This window comes from Acomys minous, assembly GCF_964271855.1.
Source record: "Acomys minous genome assembly, chromosome: 12".
In the NCBI taxonomy this organism is placed as follows: domain Eukaryota; kingdom Metazoa; phylum Chordata; class Mammalia; order Rodentia; family Muridae; genus Acomys; species Acomys minous.
This window is the reverse complement of record NC_140493.1, coordinates 70573980-70590342: the sequence shown is the minus strand read 5'-3', so window position 1 is coordinate 70590342 and position 16363 is coordinate 70573980. Positions and strand designations below refer to the sequence as shown.

The window sequence follows — 16363 nt, the reverse complement described above, 5'->3', positions numbered from 1 at the left end:
CCTCCATAGGAGGACTCACTCACGTAGATGCTCTGCTTCCAGCCTGTGGTGCCCACTCCAGGGGCTAGGGACAGATCTGTGGTTTGAAGGATCAGCCCTGCTGCTGCCCTGAATTCCTTTGACACAGTAAGTCTGCATGGAAGCTTCCGGAGTCCTGACTCCCTACTCCACCCCAGCAGGGTGGATTCCCTAGTCACAGAAGCCCCATCCTGCCCCACCCAGCTCACCTTCAGACACCTACTTCTGGGGAACCCTAGACTTAGCCGGCCCCGATTTTGGCAGACACGTGCCCCCTCCAGTGAGCAGCCTCCAGCAAAGCCTCTGAAGGGGGTATAGGCAGTAAGCCCAGACCACCCCGGAGTTAGGAAGGGCAGCATCTATGTGATGAGGGCAAGAAGCCCTCAGACACACAACCTGGGACCTGAGCCAGGCCAAAAGAGAGCAAACAAAAAAGACACACAGGGATGCCATATCTTGCCCTCAGCTATCCAAAGTCCAAGCTCTCATGGGAAGTGTCTGTCGCCTGTGACTCTTCCCCCTCCTCCCCTGCCTACAGCCCTTCCTCAGCTCCCAAAGCCTGCAACACAACAGCTCACCTCAAAGCCATTGTTTTCCTGGAACTGAGGCCCCACTCCAAGTATCCTCAATTCCAACCAGCCAAGCATACCTCCACCCAAGGCTATATATAACCAACCAAGTCTTGTCCAACAACCAGGAAGATGCTTCCTGGAAAACCTCAAAAGGACAGAGGGGAAGCTGAGGAGGTGGCAGGCCTTCGACAAAGAACCAAGGAGGCCTGTCAGGAAGCGGGAGACCTCAGGAGAGCAACTTTCAACATCCCCAAATAGAAAGTAGCCCCAGAAGCAGAAAGGGTGGGAGCACGGTTTAGGCGGGCCTATCGCCATGGCAACAGGACACCAACCCTCTCAAGAAAAAGGCTCCAGATTTGGAGAGCATGAGCCAAGGCAGCCTGACTCACCATGCTGCTAGGGTGGCCCTGCGTGTAGCCCTGGGGTGAACATGTCCTTTTTTCCAATATGCCCCCAGTGCATTCACTCAACTACCCCACAGGAGCACTTAGAAGGCCTCCTCAGATGCAGATGCGTCAGGGACACAGAGAGGCCAAGTCAACCTATGCAAACAAGCCCAGGGCATTAGCGAGATGAAGGGGGAAGGATCCTAATTCTGCCCTCTGGAGGACTACCTGAGGAAAACTCTAGACAGGAGAGCCCCCTTCAGGAAACACCTCCCTGCCTTCCCCCACACACTACGAGGCTGACAAATACCTGCCCTGTTGGCTAAAAGACCAGGCGAAGTGAAGTACAAAAACAAGCTGGCTGTCTTCCCTTCCCACCTCCAGCCACCTCTAGCTCGTTCTGGCGGCAGCCTTTCCGGCTAATCAGTGAGACACATGTGCCTTGCCACAGGGCGACACCCCCACAACAAAGCCCCAACCTGTGGTGTGTTCCTGTAGGCCTTATCTCTTCCAGGAGTGCGACCCATTGCTTGGGTCATGCTGGGTACCAACCTGCGTGCCTCTAGCACAGGGAGGGGCGGGGGCACCTGACCCTGCCATCTCCCCTTCCATTGGCGAAACAACTGGCAAGGCAGGTTCGCAGGGCGGGGCGTCGGTGCTCTCTCCCAGAGGCCTGGGGCAGACTGCCCTACCTTCCCACACACAGACACACACAGAAACACACACACACAGACACACACAGAAACACACACACACACACACACACACACACACACACACACACACACACACACACACACACACACACCACCCCCTGCAGGGAAAGGTGAAGTGGGCAACCAGTTACTCCGGGCAGCCTACGCTGCCAATCCCCCAAGCCTGACATTCGCCAACCCCGCATCATCTGTCCCTAGAGGAGGGGGCCGGGGAAGCGGGGTCTCTATTGTTTTGCCAGCTGTCTAGCTTGAGAGGAGCCCGCTGTCGGCCTGGCAGTGAAAGGGTGAAGGCCGCTGGCAGGGATAAAGGACTCTCGGCGGAGGTGCTCTCTTTCCTTACTGTCTTCCTCGGTGCCTCCTCGCCCGCTCGTTTCATCTGGGGGTCTCGGGCCTAGTCCAGAGATGCCCCCCGACCCAGTCCCGAGGCTGCAAGCCCTCATCCGGCAGCTCTGGGCCACCTGGGTCCTTTAAACCTTCAGTCCTCCCAAGCCGAAGGCCACCCTATCCAGCCTCCGGCGCCCAGCCTTGTAGCACGGGCCCCGCGCTTTCCCTGCCCGCCGCTCCGGATCGGCCCCCACCCGGGCTGTCCAGCCCCGCGGCGCCGCCAGGGACCAGAGCCTGGAGTCCGGGCCGCCGCTTCCAGGGGACAGGGGAGGAGCAGCAGCCGCCGGGCCCCGCCGGCCGGCCCGAGCCCACCGCGCCGCCCTCCCCGGCCCAGCTCACCACCGCCTGGCCGCCCGGTACTCACCGGCCGCCGGAGCCCGCCCGGCAGGCAGCAGGAGCGGAGACGCGGCATCCAGCGGCCCCGGCCGGGTCCCGGCTGCAGCGCAGCACGGCGCAGCGCAGCGCCGCCCCCCCTCGCGCCCGCGCGAGCCGAGCGAGCAGGAGGGCGCCCCCTGCTGGCCGGTGGCGGGATAGACGCCCGATGCCCGGGCGCGCAGCCAGACCCCGGGCCAAGCGGGAGCCCGGCGCTGCCCAGACGCTCGCTGCCCGCGATGGACTCCGAAGCCTCGGCGGCCCCGAGTCCGAGAGGCCTTTTGCCTGGAGACTTTGTCCGCTCCAACCACTGGAGGCTGCAGGGCATGTCTGAAAGGTGCTGAGCTGCACTGCCCAGGGAAGACACCAGAGGGACGCGCTAAATGCTTGGAATCCGGCCCAAGGCGGGCAGTTGGGCAGTCATGGGCTTGGTCAGGATTAGAGCTGTTCAGAGATGTAATTGAGTCTTGGTTGGCTGCCGCTTCCCGGGGTGGCTCTGAAGAGGTACACACAAGTCACTACCGGATGGTGCCAACTGGCTAAATCCCGGGTGGGCGGCATTTCCAGAGCTACACCCCAAGGTGGGAACAGGCTCACAATGGCTCCGTTTGAGAGGTTCCCCCGAGGCTCTGAGAAGTCTCTTTAGCACCCACAAGGCCCAAGTCCAGACCCCAGCATGGTGAGAGAGAGGAGCAAGTTCAAAACACCAGCTGGTGGTGGGAGTTCAGAAAGACACAACCATTTTGAAAGACGGCTAATTTAATTTAATTTGTTTTTTGAGATGGGTTTCCTCAGTGTAGCCTTGGCTGTTCTGGAACTTCTCGCTCTGTAGACATGGTTTTCCTCGAACTCAGAGATCCACCTGCCTCTGCCTCTGCCGCCAGAGTGCTGGGATGAAAGGTATGCACCCCGATGCAACAGTTTCTTGCAAAATGTAACCTCTTTTTGGTATTTAATTTTTAATTTTTTTAGTTTTTCTTTTTTTTTTTTTTTTTTTTTTTTTTTTTTGGTTTTTCGAGACAGGGTTTCTCTATGTAGCCTTGGCTGTCCTGGACTCACTTTGTAGACCAGGCTGGCCTCGAACTCACAGCGATCCGCCTGCCTCTGCCTCCCGAGTGCTGGGATTAAAGGTGTGCGCCACCACCGCCCGGCTCTCTTTTTGATATTTAAACAAATGAATTGAAATTATGTCTACACAAAAACCTGCATATGACTTTCTAACAGCTTCATTCATAATCTCTAAAATATGGGAGTGACATCTTCAGTAGATGTCTTTAGTAAGTGGATGAATCAGTAGAGGACATCCAGGCAACGAAATATTCAATTCCGAAGACAAATGATCAACCAAACCCATCAAAAGGTGCGGAGGAAGCTTATTGCGTATTACGAGGCAAAATAAGCCAATCGGAAAAGGCTATTTGCTATGTGATTCCAATGATTTGTTGTTCTGGAAAAGGCAGAGCTAGCAAGGTTCCTGTGGTGGTGGTGGTGACAGATTAGTGGTGTCAGGGGCTAAAGGTGGAGGGCAGAGCACAGTGATTTGTTTTGGGGGTGGTAAAACTGTTCTGTATGACACTACATTGGTGAACATGTGTCTTATAGCCAGGCATGGTGGCACCCACCTGTAATCCCAGCACTCGGGCGGCAGAGGCAGGCGGATCACTGTGAGTTCGAGGCCAGCCTGGTCTACAAAGTGAGTCCAGGATAGCCAAGGCTACACACAAGAGACTCTCTCAAAACAAAAACAAAAACAAAACAAACAAAAGGCATGTCTTGATACATTTCTGGAAATCCATAGATTGTATATCACCCATAATTAACCTCAGCTGGCGTGCTGGATAGTTAGTTTTATGTCAACTTGACAGGGCTAATGTCATCTGAGAGGAGGGAGCCTCAATTGAGAAAATGCCTCCAGAAGACCAGGCTACAGGCAGGCCTGTAGGGGATTTCCTAAATTAGTGATTAACAGGGGGGGGGGGGAGACTTATGGGGGGCGGGCCCAGCCCGTTGTGTGTGGAGCTATCCCTAAACTGGGGGTCCTGGGTTCTGTAAGAGAGCAGGTTGGGCAAGCAATGGGCAGCACTCCTCCGTGGCCTCTGCATCAGCCCAGGTTCCTGCCCTGTTTGACTTCCTGTCCCAACTCCCTTTGATGATGAACAGTCATGTGGAAGTGTGAGCCAAGTAAACCCTTCCCTCTCCAAGTTGCTTTTGGTCATGGTGTTTGGTTTTGGTTTTGGTTTTGGTTTTGGTTTTTCGAGACAGGGTTTCTCTGTGTAGCCTTGGCTGTCCTGGTCTCACTATGTAGACCAGGCTGGCCCCAAACTCACAGCAATCTGCCTGCGGTCATGGTGTTTTTATCACAGCAATTGTAACCCTAACTAGGACAGCTAGGTATGGTGCCATGTGCCCGTAGTCCTAACACTAGCTGGGTAAAAGTAAAAGGCGTATCCCAAGCCAACCTGGGTACTAAGTAAGACTCTGTCCCTCAAACATAACAGATGTTGTATGCTGTAGATTCTGGGTGATTGTGGTGTGCCAGTGTCTAGTCACTGTTGTGACAAGTGTGTAGCTCTGATGTTTAGGGCTTACAGTACAGGATGGTGGACGGCAAGAGTGCGTAAAACAATGTGTTTTCCACTCAGTTTTGTTCTAAATGACAAACTGTGAGGGTTGGAGGGTTGTTTGTTTGAATTTGGTTTTGGTTTGTCTGGCCTGGAACTCTCTCTGCAGACCAGGCTGGGCTTGAACGCACAGCGATCCCCCTGCCTCTGCTTCCTGAGTGCTGGGATTTAGGTGTGCGCCACTACCTTGTCTTGGCTATAGATGAAAGTAAAAGTAAACACCTCTCCCCCAACCCCAAAGAAAAATACCAGAGGAATGTTCCCACAAAAATAACCAAGTGCCATTGATTTGGTTTTGTTTTGTTTTTCGAGACAAGGTTTCTCTGTGCAATAGCTTAGGTTGTCTTGGAACTCTCTTTGTGGACCAGATTGGCCTCGAACTCACAAAGATCCACCTGCCTCTGCCTCCTGAGTGCTGGGATTAAAGGCGAGCGATATCATGCCCAGCTTGATGGGGGCGTCATTGATTTTGAGATGTAGTCTTATGTTGCCCAGGCTGGTCTTGAACTTCTGATCTCTCTGTTTGTGCCTCCGAAATGCTGGATTACTCACATGGGTCATCATGCCTGGTTTTGAGGATTTTTTGTTTGTTTTTTCTTTTCTTTTCTTTTTTTTTTTAAAAAAAGATTTATTTGAGCCGGGCGTGGTGGTGCACGCCTTTAATCCCAGCACTCGGGAGGCAGAGGCAGGCGGATCGCTGTGAGTTCGAGGCCAGCCTGGTCTACAAAGTGAGTCCAGGACAGCCAAGGCTACACAGAGAAACTCTGTCTCGAAAAACCAAAAAAAAAAAAATTTATTTATGGTATTTATCATGTACGCCTGCAGGCCAGAAAAGGGCAGCAGATCTCATTATAGATGGTTATGAGCCACCATGTGGTTGCTGGGAATTGAACTCAGGACCTCTTATAAAGCAGACAGTGCTCTTAACCATTGAGCCATCTCTCCAGCCCAGTTTTATAAAAGGCTGGGTTGAGATCAAATCTAGGCTTTCATGCATGCTATGCAAGCACACTAACAGCTGGCCTGTTCTTTCTTTCTTTCTTTTTTCTTTTCTTTTCTTTCTTTTTTTTTTTTTTTTTTTTTGTTCTTTTTGTTTTTTGTTTGTTTGTTTTGTTTTGTTTTTGTGACAGGGTCCTGCTATGTAGCTCTGCCCTCTGCCTCTATAGTACTGAAATTACAGACATGACCCATGGTACCCATCTCATTTTGAAAAAAAAAATCTATGGGGACTAGAGAGGTGACTCGGAGGCTAAAAGCACTGGCTGCTCTTCCAGAGGACTTGCGTTCAATTCCCAGCACCCACATGGCAGCTCACAACTGTCTGTAACTAACTCCTGTTACAGAGGATCTGGCACCTTCACACAGTTCAACACACAGACAAAACACCAATGTACATAAAATAATAATACATACATATTTTAAATGATTTTTTAAATATTTATTTATTTATTATGTATACAGTGTTCTGCCTGCATGTACACCTGCGCACCAGAAGAGGGCACCAGATCTCATTATAGATAGTTGTGAGGCACCATGTGGTTGCTGGGAATTGAACTCGAGACCTTTGGAAGAACAGCCAGTGCTCTTAAGCTCTGAACCACCTCTCCAGCCCAATAAATAAATCTTTAAAAAAAAAAAAAAGACTTCCAACACCTGGGGTGGCAGAGGCAGGTGGATCTCTGTGAGTTGGAGGCCAGCCTAGTCTGCAAAGTGAGTACAGGACAGCCAAGGCTGCACAGAGGAACTCTTGTCTCGAAAAACAAAGAGAGCGAGAGCGAGAGAGAGAGAGAGAGAGAGAGAGAGAGAGAGAGAGAGAGAGAGAGAGAGTGAGAGTGAGAGAGCGAGTGTCCCATTTAATCTTCACAATTACCCCATTGGGGAGTTATTGTTATTTTCCAATTTACAGGTTAGAAACCAGGTTTCTGAAAGCCAAGCCACCCACCCAAGGCCGTGTGTTTAACAGATAACAGATCTAGGTGCTTAATCAAAACTGCAAGGACGAATTGCAGGCAGGGAGTTTTCAGTGACTGGCGCCTGGGCTGTGGGCCCACACCGAGAGGATGCTTGACTAACTATCAGCTGCCTCAATTTCCTCACCTATAAAATGGGGATGATAATAATGCTTAGCTCCGTTCTGAAGGCTTGGAGAAGATTAAATGAATAAATTCAATTAAAACAATTAGCCCAGGACTTGAAATGCGGTGTGTGGTTGGCAAACGCCAGCTATTATTTATCTCCCTGCACCTCTATTTCCTCACCTGCAAAATGGGAGGTGCTAATAACAGGTACGTCCTAGAGTTAGTGTGCGCTGTAGCCCTCCATACTTGGGAGGCTGAAGGAGCCCCCCCCCCCCGAAGCCCAGGAGTTTGAGACTAACCTGGGAAAATGATGAGACTGGATTTATTTATTTATTTATTTATTTATTTTGAGACTGGATTTAAACAAAGCATCAACAACAAGCCTTTGCCAACCAGGAGATTCAACTTTGGTTTTGTTTTGTTTTTTATTAGCGTTACTTTGTGTGTATGTCTGTGCACCATGTGCTTGTAGTACCCACAGAGGCCAGAAGAGGGCGTCAGATCTCCTGAAACAGGAGTTACAGACGGTTGTGAGCTGCCATGTAGGGACTGGGAATCCAGCCTAGGTCCTCTGGAAGAGCTACGGCTGCTCTTAACAGCTGAGCCACCTCTCCAGGACCTCAAATGGTTGTGTTTGCTTTAAGAACACAGGAGACGTGACTCTGGGTATGGTAAGACACACCTGTAAGACACACACGGCCCTTGTGAGGCAGAAACTGAAAGATCATTGCAAGTTCAAAGCCAGTCTGAGAAGACACTGCTTCAGCTAAAACACAAACACAAACACACACACACACACACACACACACACAAATATAAATAAATAAATTAAATAGCTGGGTGTCCAGTTTTATCTACATATGGAGTTCCTGGCCAAACAGGGCTCACAAATAAATAAATAAATAAGTAAATAAATAAATAAAATACAAAAAGATTTTGTTTAGGGAAATTCAGACAACCACAAAAGTAATTGATAAACTCAAGCCTTTCTCAACTTCAGTAGTTACCGATGCGTGAGTGCTCTCAGCTGCGTTCCCGCCTCTGCCTGTTCAGTATAAATTTGAAGCAAACCCCAGGAATCACATCTTTTCGGCTGAAGATATTCTGGTGTTCCTCTAATATAAGGGCTATTGTGTGTTTTAAGTTTTTTACTTTGTCTTTATTCACATGTATGTGAATGTGTGAGGGTGTGGCGTGTGTGTAAGGGTACCTAGAAAGGTCAAAAGGTAATGTCAGACCCTGAAGTTATGGACAGCTGTGAGCTGCCCAGTAGGGGTGTGGGAACCCAACTCAGATCCTCTGGGAGAGCAAAAACCACTCCTGACTGCTGCTGAGCCATCTCTCTAGCTACCCTCATAATAATGATTATTTATAGCCAGGCAGTGGTGGTGCACACCTTTGATCCCAGCACTTGGGAGACAGAGGCAGACAGATCTCTGTGAGTTTGAGGCCAGCCTGATCTACAAAGTGAGTCCAGGACAGCCAAACCCTGTCTCAAAAAACAAAAAACAAAATACAAAAAAAAAAAAAAAAAAAAAAAAAGAGGAGAGAGAGAGAGAGAGAGAGAGAGATATTAATTGATCGGCTTATTTTTTTGATGTTTATTTCCTTTGTAAAATTTGTCTTATGTGGGCTGCAGAGATGGCTCAGTGGTTAAGAACATATGCCCAAAACAGGAGAAGAGGCTTTTGGTTGGGACTTGGTTTTTGGCTGTTCATCTCTGCACTTCAAGAGGCTTCTAAAGAGAACTCCTCCAGGGAAGGTTTCAAGGCTCTGGACTCCAGCTGAGGCTTGAGGTTCCAGCTGCTGCTCCAGGTTCCCCCAGCAACTTTGGTGGAATTGCTGGTCTGCTGAAATCCTGCTGACTACACCAGGGGCTGATATCTTTAAGGTTTCATTGTAGTGCTTTTTAAAATCCTTTTCTGATTGTTTGGGTTAGTCAGGTTGTTAGGAAGGTAGACTCGTTTAATAAGTTCATAATAAAATACAATTGATTAAAAAAAATTGAGCCTATAGAATCCTGTTTGGACAATGGTACCATTCCCCAATGGACATACATTCGAGGAGTGACAATAGCATCTGTTATTATTGAAGCATTTACTCTGTCCCCAGCTCTTTTCTCTGTTCCTTATATGTATTCAATCAAGAAACCAACGCAAAGCCAGGCGCCGTGGCGCACGCCTGTAATCCCAGCACTTGGGAGGCAGAGGCAGGCGGATCTCTATGAGTTCAAGGCCAGCCTAGTTGACAGACCAAGTTCCAGGACAGCCAGGTCCATGCAGTGAGACTCTGTCTCAAAAACAAAACAAAAACAAAACTCTAAATCTCCTCTGAGACTGAGACAACCCTTTTTTAAAATATATTTTGTTACATTTTTATTTATTTAAGGCATACACACCACTGTATGAACGGAGAGGTCAGACGATCACCCAGGGAAAGCTGATTCTTTCCCTTCCACCGTGTGGCTCCTGGGAATTAAACCCAAGATGTCAGGCTTGGCAGAAAGTGCCCTAATGGCTGGGCTTTCTTGCCAGCCCTTGGACAAACTCTGAACTGTTTGCTCCCGTAAAAGAAAAAAGTCAGGGGCTGGAGATGGCCCAGCCATTAGAAGCTGCTCCTAATGAACAACTCATAATAAGAAGTACGACCTGCTTTTGTAGAAGACCTGAGTTTGGGCTGGAGAGATGGCTCAGAGGTTAAGAGTACTGGCTGCTCTTCCAAAGGTCCTGAGTTCAATTCCCAGTGACCACATGGTGGCTCACAACCATCTATAATGAGATCTGGTGCCCTCTTCTGGTATGTAGGTACATGAGACAGAAGACCTGAGTTTGGTTCCTAACACCTGTGTTGTGTGGCTCACACCCACCTACAATTCTGCCTCCAGGTAGGTTCCTAGTACTCATGTGTTAACTCCTGTCTGTAAGTCTCGTTCCAAGGGATCCAATACCCTCTCCTGGACTCCGAGGGCACCAAACACTCAAGTGGTGCACAGACATACATGCAGGCAAAGCACCCATCCACATAAAATAATAAAAAATATTTTAAGTGTTGATAGAGAAATAAATCAATAAGACCTATGGGCTAGGGTGAGAAATGCTGGGAAGCCCAAAGAGAGGATGGGACTGAGGAATTTGTCTGTCTGTCTTTAGTCTATTGGGAGGAGAAGGCTGTAAGAGTGACACTAGGGGGACTGGAGAGATGGCTCAGAAGTTAAGAGCTCTGGCTGTTCTTCCAAAGGTCCTGAGTTCAATTCCCAGCAACTACGTGGTGGCTCACAACCATTATAATGAGATCTAATGTCCTCTTCTGGCATAAAGGCACAGATATAGGCCGAGCTGTTGGTGGATGGTCTGATGTATTTTAATGTTAATTACTGTTGGCTGTTTGTGTGACCCAAGCTTTTGTTTAATAAAAAGCATTATTATAAACTGTTTAGAAAAGTTAAGTAATACAAGTCAACTGTTGATCAATTCATGGTCATGTCAAGTATAGGAATATACATACTAGGTTTAACAGATAATTCTATAGATATTTGTGATAAAATAGTTAAATAAGGGCTGGAGAGATGGCTCAGTGGTTAAGAGCACTGCCTGCTCTTCCAGAGGTCCTGAGTTCAATTCCCAGCAACCATATGGTGGCTCACAACCATCTATGATGAGATCTGGTGCCCTCTTCTGGCCTGCAGGTGTACATGCAGACAGAGCACTGTATACATAGTAAATAAATAAATCTTTTTAAAAAATAGTTACATAAGGTCTTCAAAAACCTCAGAGACCTACAAAACATGGCATTTAAAAATCTTTTTTTTAAAGATTTATTTATTTATTATGTATATAGTACACATTAATTAGATCACATTATAGATGGCTGTGAGCCTCTATGTGGTTGCTGGGAATTGAACTCAGGACCTCTGGAAGAGCAGGCAGTGCCCTTAACCACTGAGCCATCTCTCCAGCTAAAAATCTTTTTATTGTTTTAAAGATTCTTTGACAGTAAGACCGGTTAACTCCCAACAGTACCCAGCCTAACACAAAAGACGATGAGCATTAAAGAACCTCCTTGTGGAGACAGCTTTGAGTGTGGCAAAACAGCCACAGGACAAAAATATCCTTGTTTCTCCCACAGAAAAAGTTCTGCCTAAAAATGGACAAGCTTAGATACAGGCAGAGTTGACAGCCAGACTCTACCAAGACAGGGTAAACAAACAAGTCCTCAACGGTTCCTGCTTCACAAATATGTCTGTCAGATATACTGGGCCAGAAGGCTAAAGACGATGCTCCAACGTTATATAGTTTTGGGTGTCTGTTTAGACAGTAAACTGTCCCTGTCATTTTTTCATTTTGGAAGCTGCTAACCTACACTTCACTTTTACTCAGGTAGTTAAATTTATTCCTTCTCAAGTCTCTGATGGGGTTAAAAACCAGATAGTTAATTTTAAAATTAAGCTTAGTTGTTTTAAGGGTTAAAAAGATACTTTTAAGTCTAGATAGATACTTTTAGGTTGATAAATTTGAGCTTTAATAGATATTGATTTAGGTTCAAAACTTTAGATTTACCAAGATAGAGTAGATAATATTTTCTATAAGGTTGGCAAATACATCTTGATTAAAAGTTATGTGTATAAGTCTTACCCATTGATTTTTATAATTTTTCATAATTGTACTTACTGTATATAAAAAAATGGCCTTTTTTATTTAGACAGAAAAGGGGAGATGTTGGTGGATGGTCTGATGTATTTTAATGCTAATTACTGTTGGCTGTTTGTGTGACCCAACCTTTTGCTTAATAAAAAGCCATCCCACCTGGGCAGGGCAAAGGAGATAGGTGGGGCTGAGAGAGAGAGGAATTCTGGGAAGAAGAAGGACCACCACAAAGAGGAAAAGGAAAGGACGGCCAGGAGGAGAGAGGAGAGAGACCTGAAGGGAAGAGAGGAAGGCCGCCATGGCTTAGCTGGAGGAGGAGCACATGGCCGGCTGCGTGGATGGAGGATCCGGTCCAGACGAAGAACGTGAGCAAGTATTTGGGATTATGGATGGGAGACAGCTTGATAAAAGTTATTAGAAACAGATGGCCCGGGATTGAGGCAGGGATCCCATGCCTGCCCCACTATGGGAGGTAGTTTAGAGGATTGATATCTGCCCTGCCCCAGGTTAACTATTTTAAAATATAACAAGTGTCTGTGTCTTAATGGATTGCTAGCCGGGCCTACTGATAATACACGTACAATATGTAAATGCATGTAAAAACAATACAGAGCACTGTATATATAATAAATACATCTCTTAAAAAAAAAAAAAACTAAAAAAGAGTGACACTAGAAGTGAACAGGGTTAGATGGTTTTGCAGCCCAGGCCTCCAAGGCGATGTTAACCGTGTATGTATGTGTTTGGCCCTGGGAAACCATCGGATGTAGTTGGTTTACAGATGAGGAACAGAGAAAGATTGTGCTGCCCAAAGCCACCCAGGAAGAGATGGAGAGCAGGGTCCCTGTGTTCAGACTGATAGAGGATTCCAGGGAAGCAGGGAAGGCTTCCAAGATGGAGCTGGGAATTTTCTTTCTGGGCTCAGCTCTTCATGAAGGCTTCTCTTTGTCAGTGTGGTTTCTTGAGAAGTCCAGGGAAGTCTCCTATCCCTGGAGACCTGCCTTCAGGGGAGGCGCAGGACCTGCCTGCCTAGGTGGGGTTGAATTGTGTACCATGGCTCATCATTGCTGAAAGCCGGGGTCAGTGACCCTGTCCAGGCGAGCCTCTCCGGGTGTGGTTCTGGGGGACCGGCTCCAGCATCCCTACCCAGGCGAGCCTCTCCGGGTGTGGTTCTGGGGGACCGGCTCCAGCATCCCTACCCAGGCGAGCCTCTCCGGGTGTGGTTCTGGAGGACCGGCTCCAGCATCCCTACCCAGGCGAGCCTCTCCGGGTGTGGTTCTGGAGGACCGGCTCCAGCATCCCTACCCAGGCGAGCCTCTCCCGGGTGTGGTTCTGGGGGACCAGCTCCAGCATCCCTACCCAGGCGAGCCTCTCCGGGTGTGGTTCTGGGGGACCAGCTCCAGCATCCCTACCCAGGCGAGCCTCTCCCGGGTGTGGTTCTGGAGGACCAGCTCCAGCATCCCTATTGCCTACGGCAAGCACCTCTTCTCAGCATCTATTTTTGTCCCCTCATGGAATTTTACATTTTGGATTCTGGAATTTAAATGTCAGCTCTTGTTGTTCAAAGCCATTCTAGACAACTTAGTAAGACCTTGTCTCAAAGTGAAAAGTAAAAAGAAGGCTGGGGATGCTGGGCTTAATGACTACGAACATCTGTTGCTTTTACAGGGCAGCTGACTTTGGGTCCCAGAACCCCCACCCCCACCCCCTATCCCCACACTGGGCAGCTTACAACCATCTATAACTCGAGCTCTAGGGGATGTGACCTCCTCTTCTGGACCCCTCAGGTACTTGCACTTGCACTCATACGCATGCGCGCGCGCGCACACACACACACACACACACACACACACACACCACTTAAAAATAAAATGAATTTTTTTTCTTTTGGTTTCCCCCTCCTCCTTCTCCTCCTCCTTCTCCTCCTCCTCCTCCTCCTCCTCTTCTTCTTCTTCTTCTTTTTGTTTTTTGAGACAAGGTTTCTCTGTGTAGCCTTGACTGTCCTGGACTTACTTTGTAGATCAGGCTGGCCTCGAACTCATAGTGATCCACCTGTATCTGCCTCCTTGAATGTTGGGATTAAAGGTGTGTGCTACCTGCCCTGCGAATAAACTTTGTTTTGTTTTGGTTTTGGTTTTTGTTGTTTTGGGTTTGGTTTTTTTGAGACAGGGTCTCTCTGTGTAGCCTTGGCTGTCCTGGACTTCCTCTGTAGACCAGGCTGGCCTTGAACTCAGTGATCCACCTGCCTCTGCCTCCCAAGTGCTGGGATTAAAGGCGTGCTCCACCACGCTGTGAGCTGCCGACTTAGGTGTTAGAAGGTGAACTCAGGTTCACTGGAAGATCAGCGAAAGCTTTTAGCCACTGAGCCAGCTCTCCAGGCCTTAAATTATCATGATTAGCCTTTAACCTCAGCACTCAGGAGGCAGAAGGTGGTAGATCTGTGAGTTCAAGGCCAGCCTGCTTTACAGAGAGAGTTCCAGGACAGCCACGGCTATACAGAGAAACCCTGTCTCCAAAAAAAAAAAAAAAAAAAAAAAAAAAACAATAAAAATTTACTTTTAATTTTATTTTTATTCGTGTGTGTGCCATTTGTGTACTGAACAGGTGCTTGTGGGAGTGTGGACCCAGAAGGAGGCACTGGATTTCCCTAGAAGTGGAATTACAAACAGCTGTGAGCCGCCACCAACTTAGGTGTTAGGAGGTGAACTCAGGTTCACTGGAAGATCAGCGAAAGCTTTTAGCCACTGAGCCTCTCTCCAGGCCTTAAATTATGATGATTAGCTCTTCCAGCTTCTTCTCAGCATCTCTACCCCCTATTCTGTTTTTTGAAACAGGGCTTCACTGTCTAACTAATGCTAGCCTTGAACTTGTCTCAGCCTCTTGAATGCTGGGTTCCAGATGTGCACCAGAATCCAGGTCTTTTGGGGGGAGGGTTTGGGGGTGCTGTAGCTCTGCAACATCACCACCAGCGCTATAGGCTAGGTCCGAAGCAGTAAGCAGTGTTACGCACACTTCATCTTATGATCATAAAGCTCCTATAAGGCACATTTTTTTTTCTAAGACTGGGTCTCATGTGCCTGGCCAGGGGATTTCTAGGGGCTCCCAAAACCCAGGCTGGATACCCCTGCCTATCTTTCCTCTGCTGGAAAAACACTGCCCTGATCTAGGATTTTCTCATCTGTCCAGAAGTGAGCTGCTGGACAGAGCAGAAGTTGAGAAGTGAGAGGTCAGGTCTGGGACCAGAAGCAGCAGTTCAAGTCTCACTGCTCCCTGGGGACACACACGCCATCACACACACTATAGGGACCAGAAGCAGCAGTTCAAGTCTCACTGCTCCCTGGGGACACACACGCCATCACACACACTACACCATATGCATAACACATCACACAGCAGTAAGAAAAATATCAGGAAAAAAATTTCCCCCCATAAAAAAAAAAAAAGAATCACATCAAGAACTATGTGTGGGGCTGGAGAGATGGCTCAGTGGTTAAGAGCACCGCCTGCTCTTCCAGAGGTCCTGAGTTCAATTCCCAGCAACCACATGGTGGCTCACAACCATCTATAATGCGACCTGATGCCCTCTTCTGCAGATAAAGCACTCATATGCAATAAATAAAAAATAAGTAAATCTTAAAAAAAAACTATGTGTGGCTGGGCGTGGTGGCGCATGCTTTTAATCCCAGCACTTGGGAGGCAGAGGCAGGTGGATCGCTGTGAGTTTGAGGTCAGCCAAACAAACAAAACACGTCATACACACCACATGCATATATATTACATACACACACCCCCAAAACACACACACCTTACCTCACACACACACACACACACATATTACACATGCACAATACATCACATAAACACATCACACACCACACCATACATATATCACACACATAAGACATGAGCATACCACATCACACAAATGCATACACATCACACATACATGTACACACATCACTTATGTACACACCACCTCTCTCTCTCACACACACACACCCACACACCCCCCACACACACGCACACCCACATATGCACACACGTAGAGTGACAGATTGCTTATCTTGGCCTGATGGAAGATCCCTTCTTCTCTTCTGAGTTTATTTAGAGCTGGGCATTGTCCACCCAGATGAAGACCTCATTTCCCAGTTTGCTTTTCAGCTGGCTGTGGTCATGTGACCTATACTCCACTAAATGCTGACATACGAGGTCACAATTTGGCAAATTCCAGTCAGCCTCAGCTGGACAACTTATTTGTTCCCTGTGCCGTCGGCTGAGGTTACTCGGTGGCATTTGTCTAGGACATGGAAGCCGTAAAGTAACTTCACTCACAAGTCTGCCCACCCATCCCTGCAGAACAGCTGGGTGTGTCAGCTGGAATCCCGCAGGTGGCCTCCCCTTTACCCAGCTGCTCGCGACTCTGAAAGGAACTGCTCCAGTGACAGAGACGACCCCTGGGCCCTTTTCCATCTGGGTTTCAGAGGTCACTTGGTACCACTTCTTGCCTACCTTACTTGAATACTCTACTGGTGAAAGTTGTCCTAGCACCCCAGAGGCTCGAAGTGAGGCCAGT

General features: G+C 48.2%; 1 protein-coding gene across 17 annotated transcripts in view; it reads right to left on the bottom strand.

The window, feature by feature from the left end:
* MYO18A (myosin XVIIIA) overlaps positions 1 to 2555 on the bottom strand; it is a 112694-nt gene extending 110139 nt beyond the window's left edge. For 12 of the 17 annotated variants that reach the window (XM_084749183.1, XM_084749176.1, XM_084749177.1 and 9 more), the window contains exon 1: positions 2441 to 2555. The gene's annotated coding sequence lies outside the window, so the exon portion shown is untranslated. Of the gene's footprint in view, positions 1 to 23; positions 158 to 2440 lie in introns of those variants that run through there. The other 5 variants (XM_084749185.1, XM_084749187.1, XM_084749186.1 and 2 more) reach the window with 2 other exon arrangements.
* Between the last annotated feature and the right edge of the window lie 13808 nt (positions 2556 to 16363).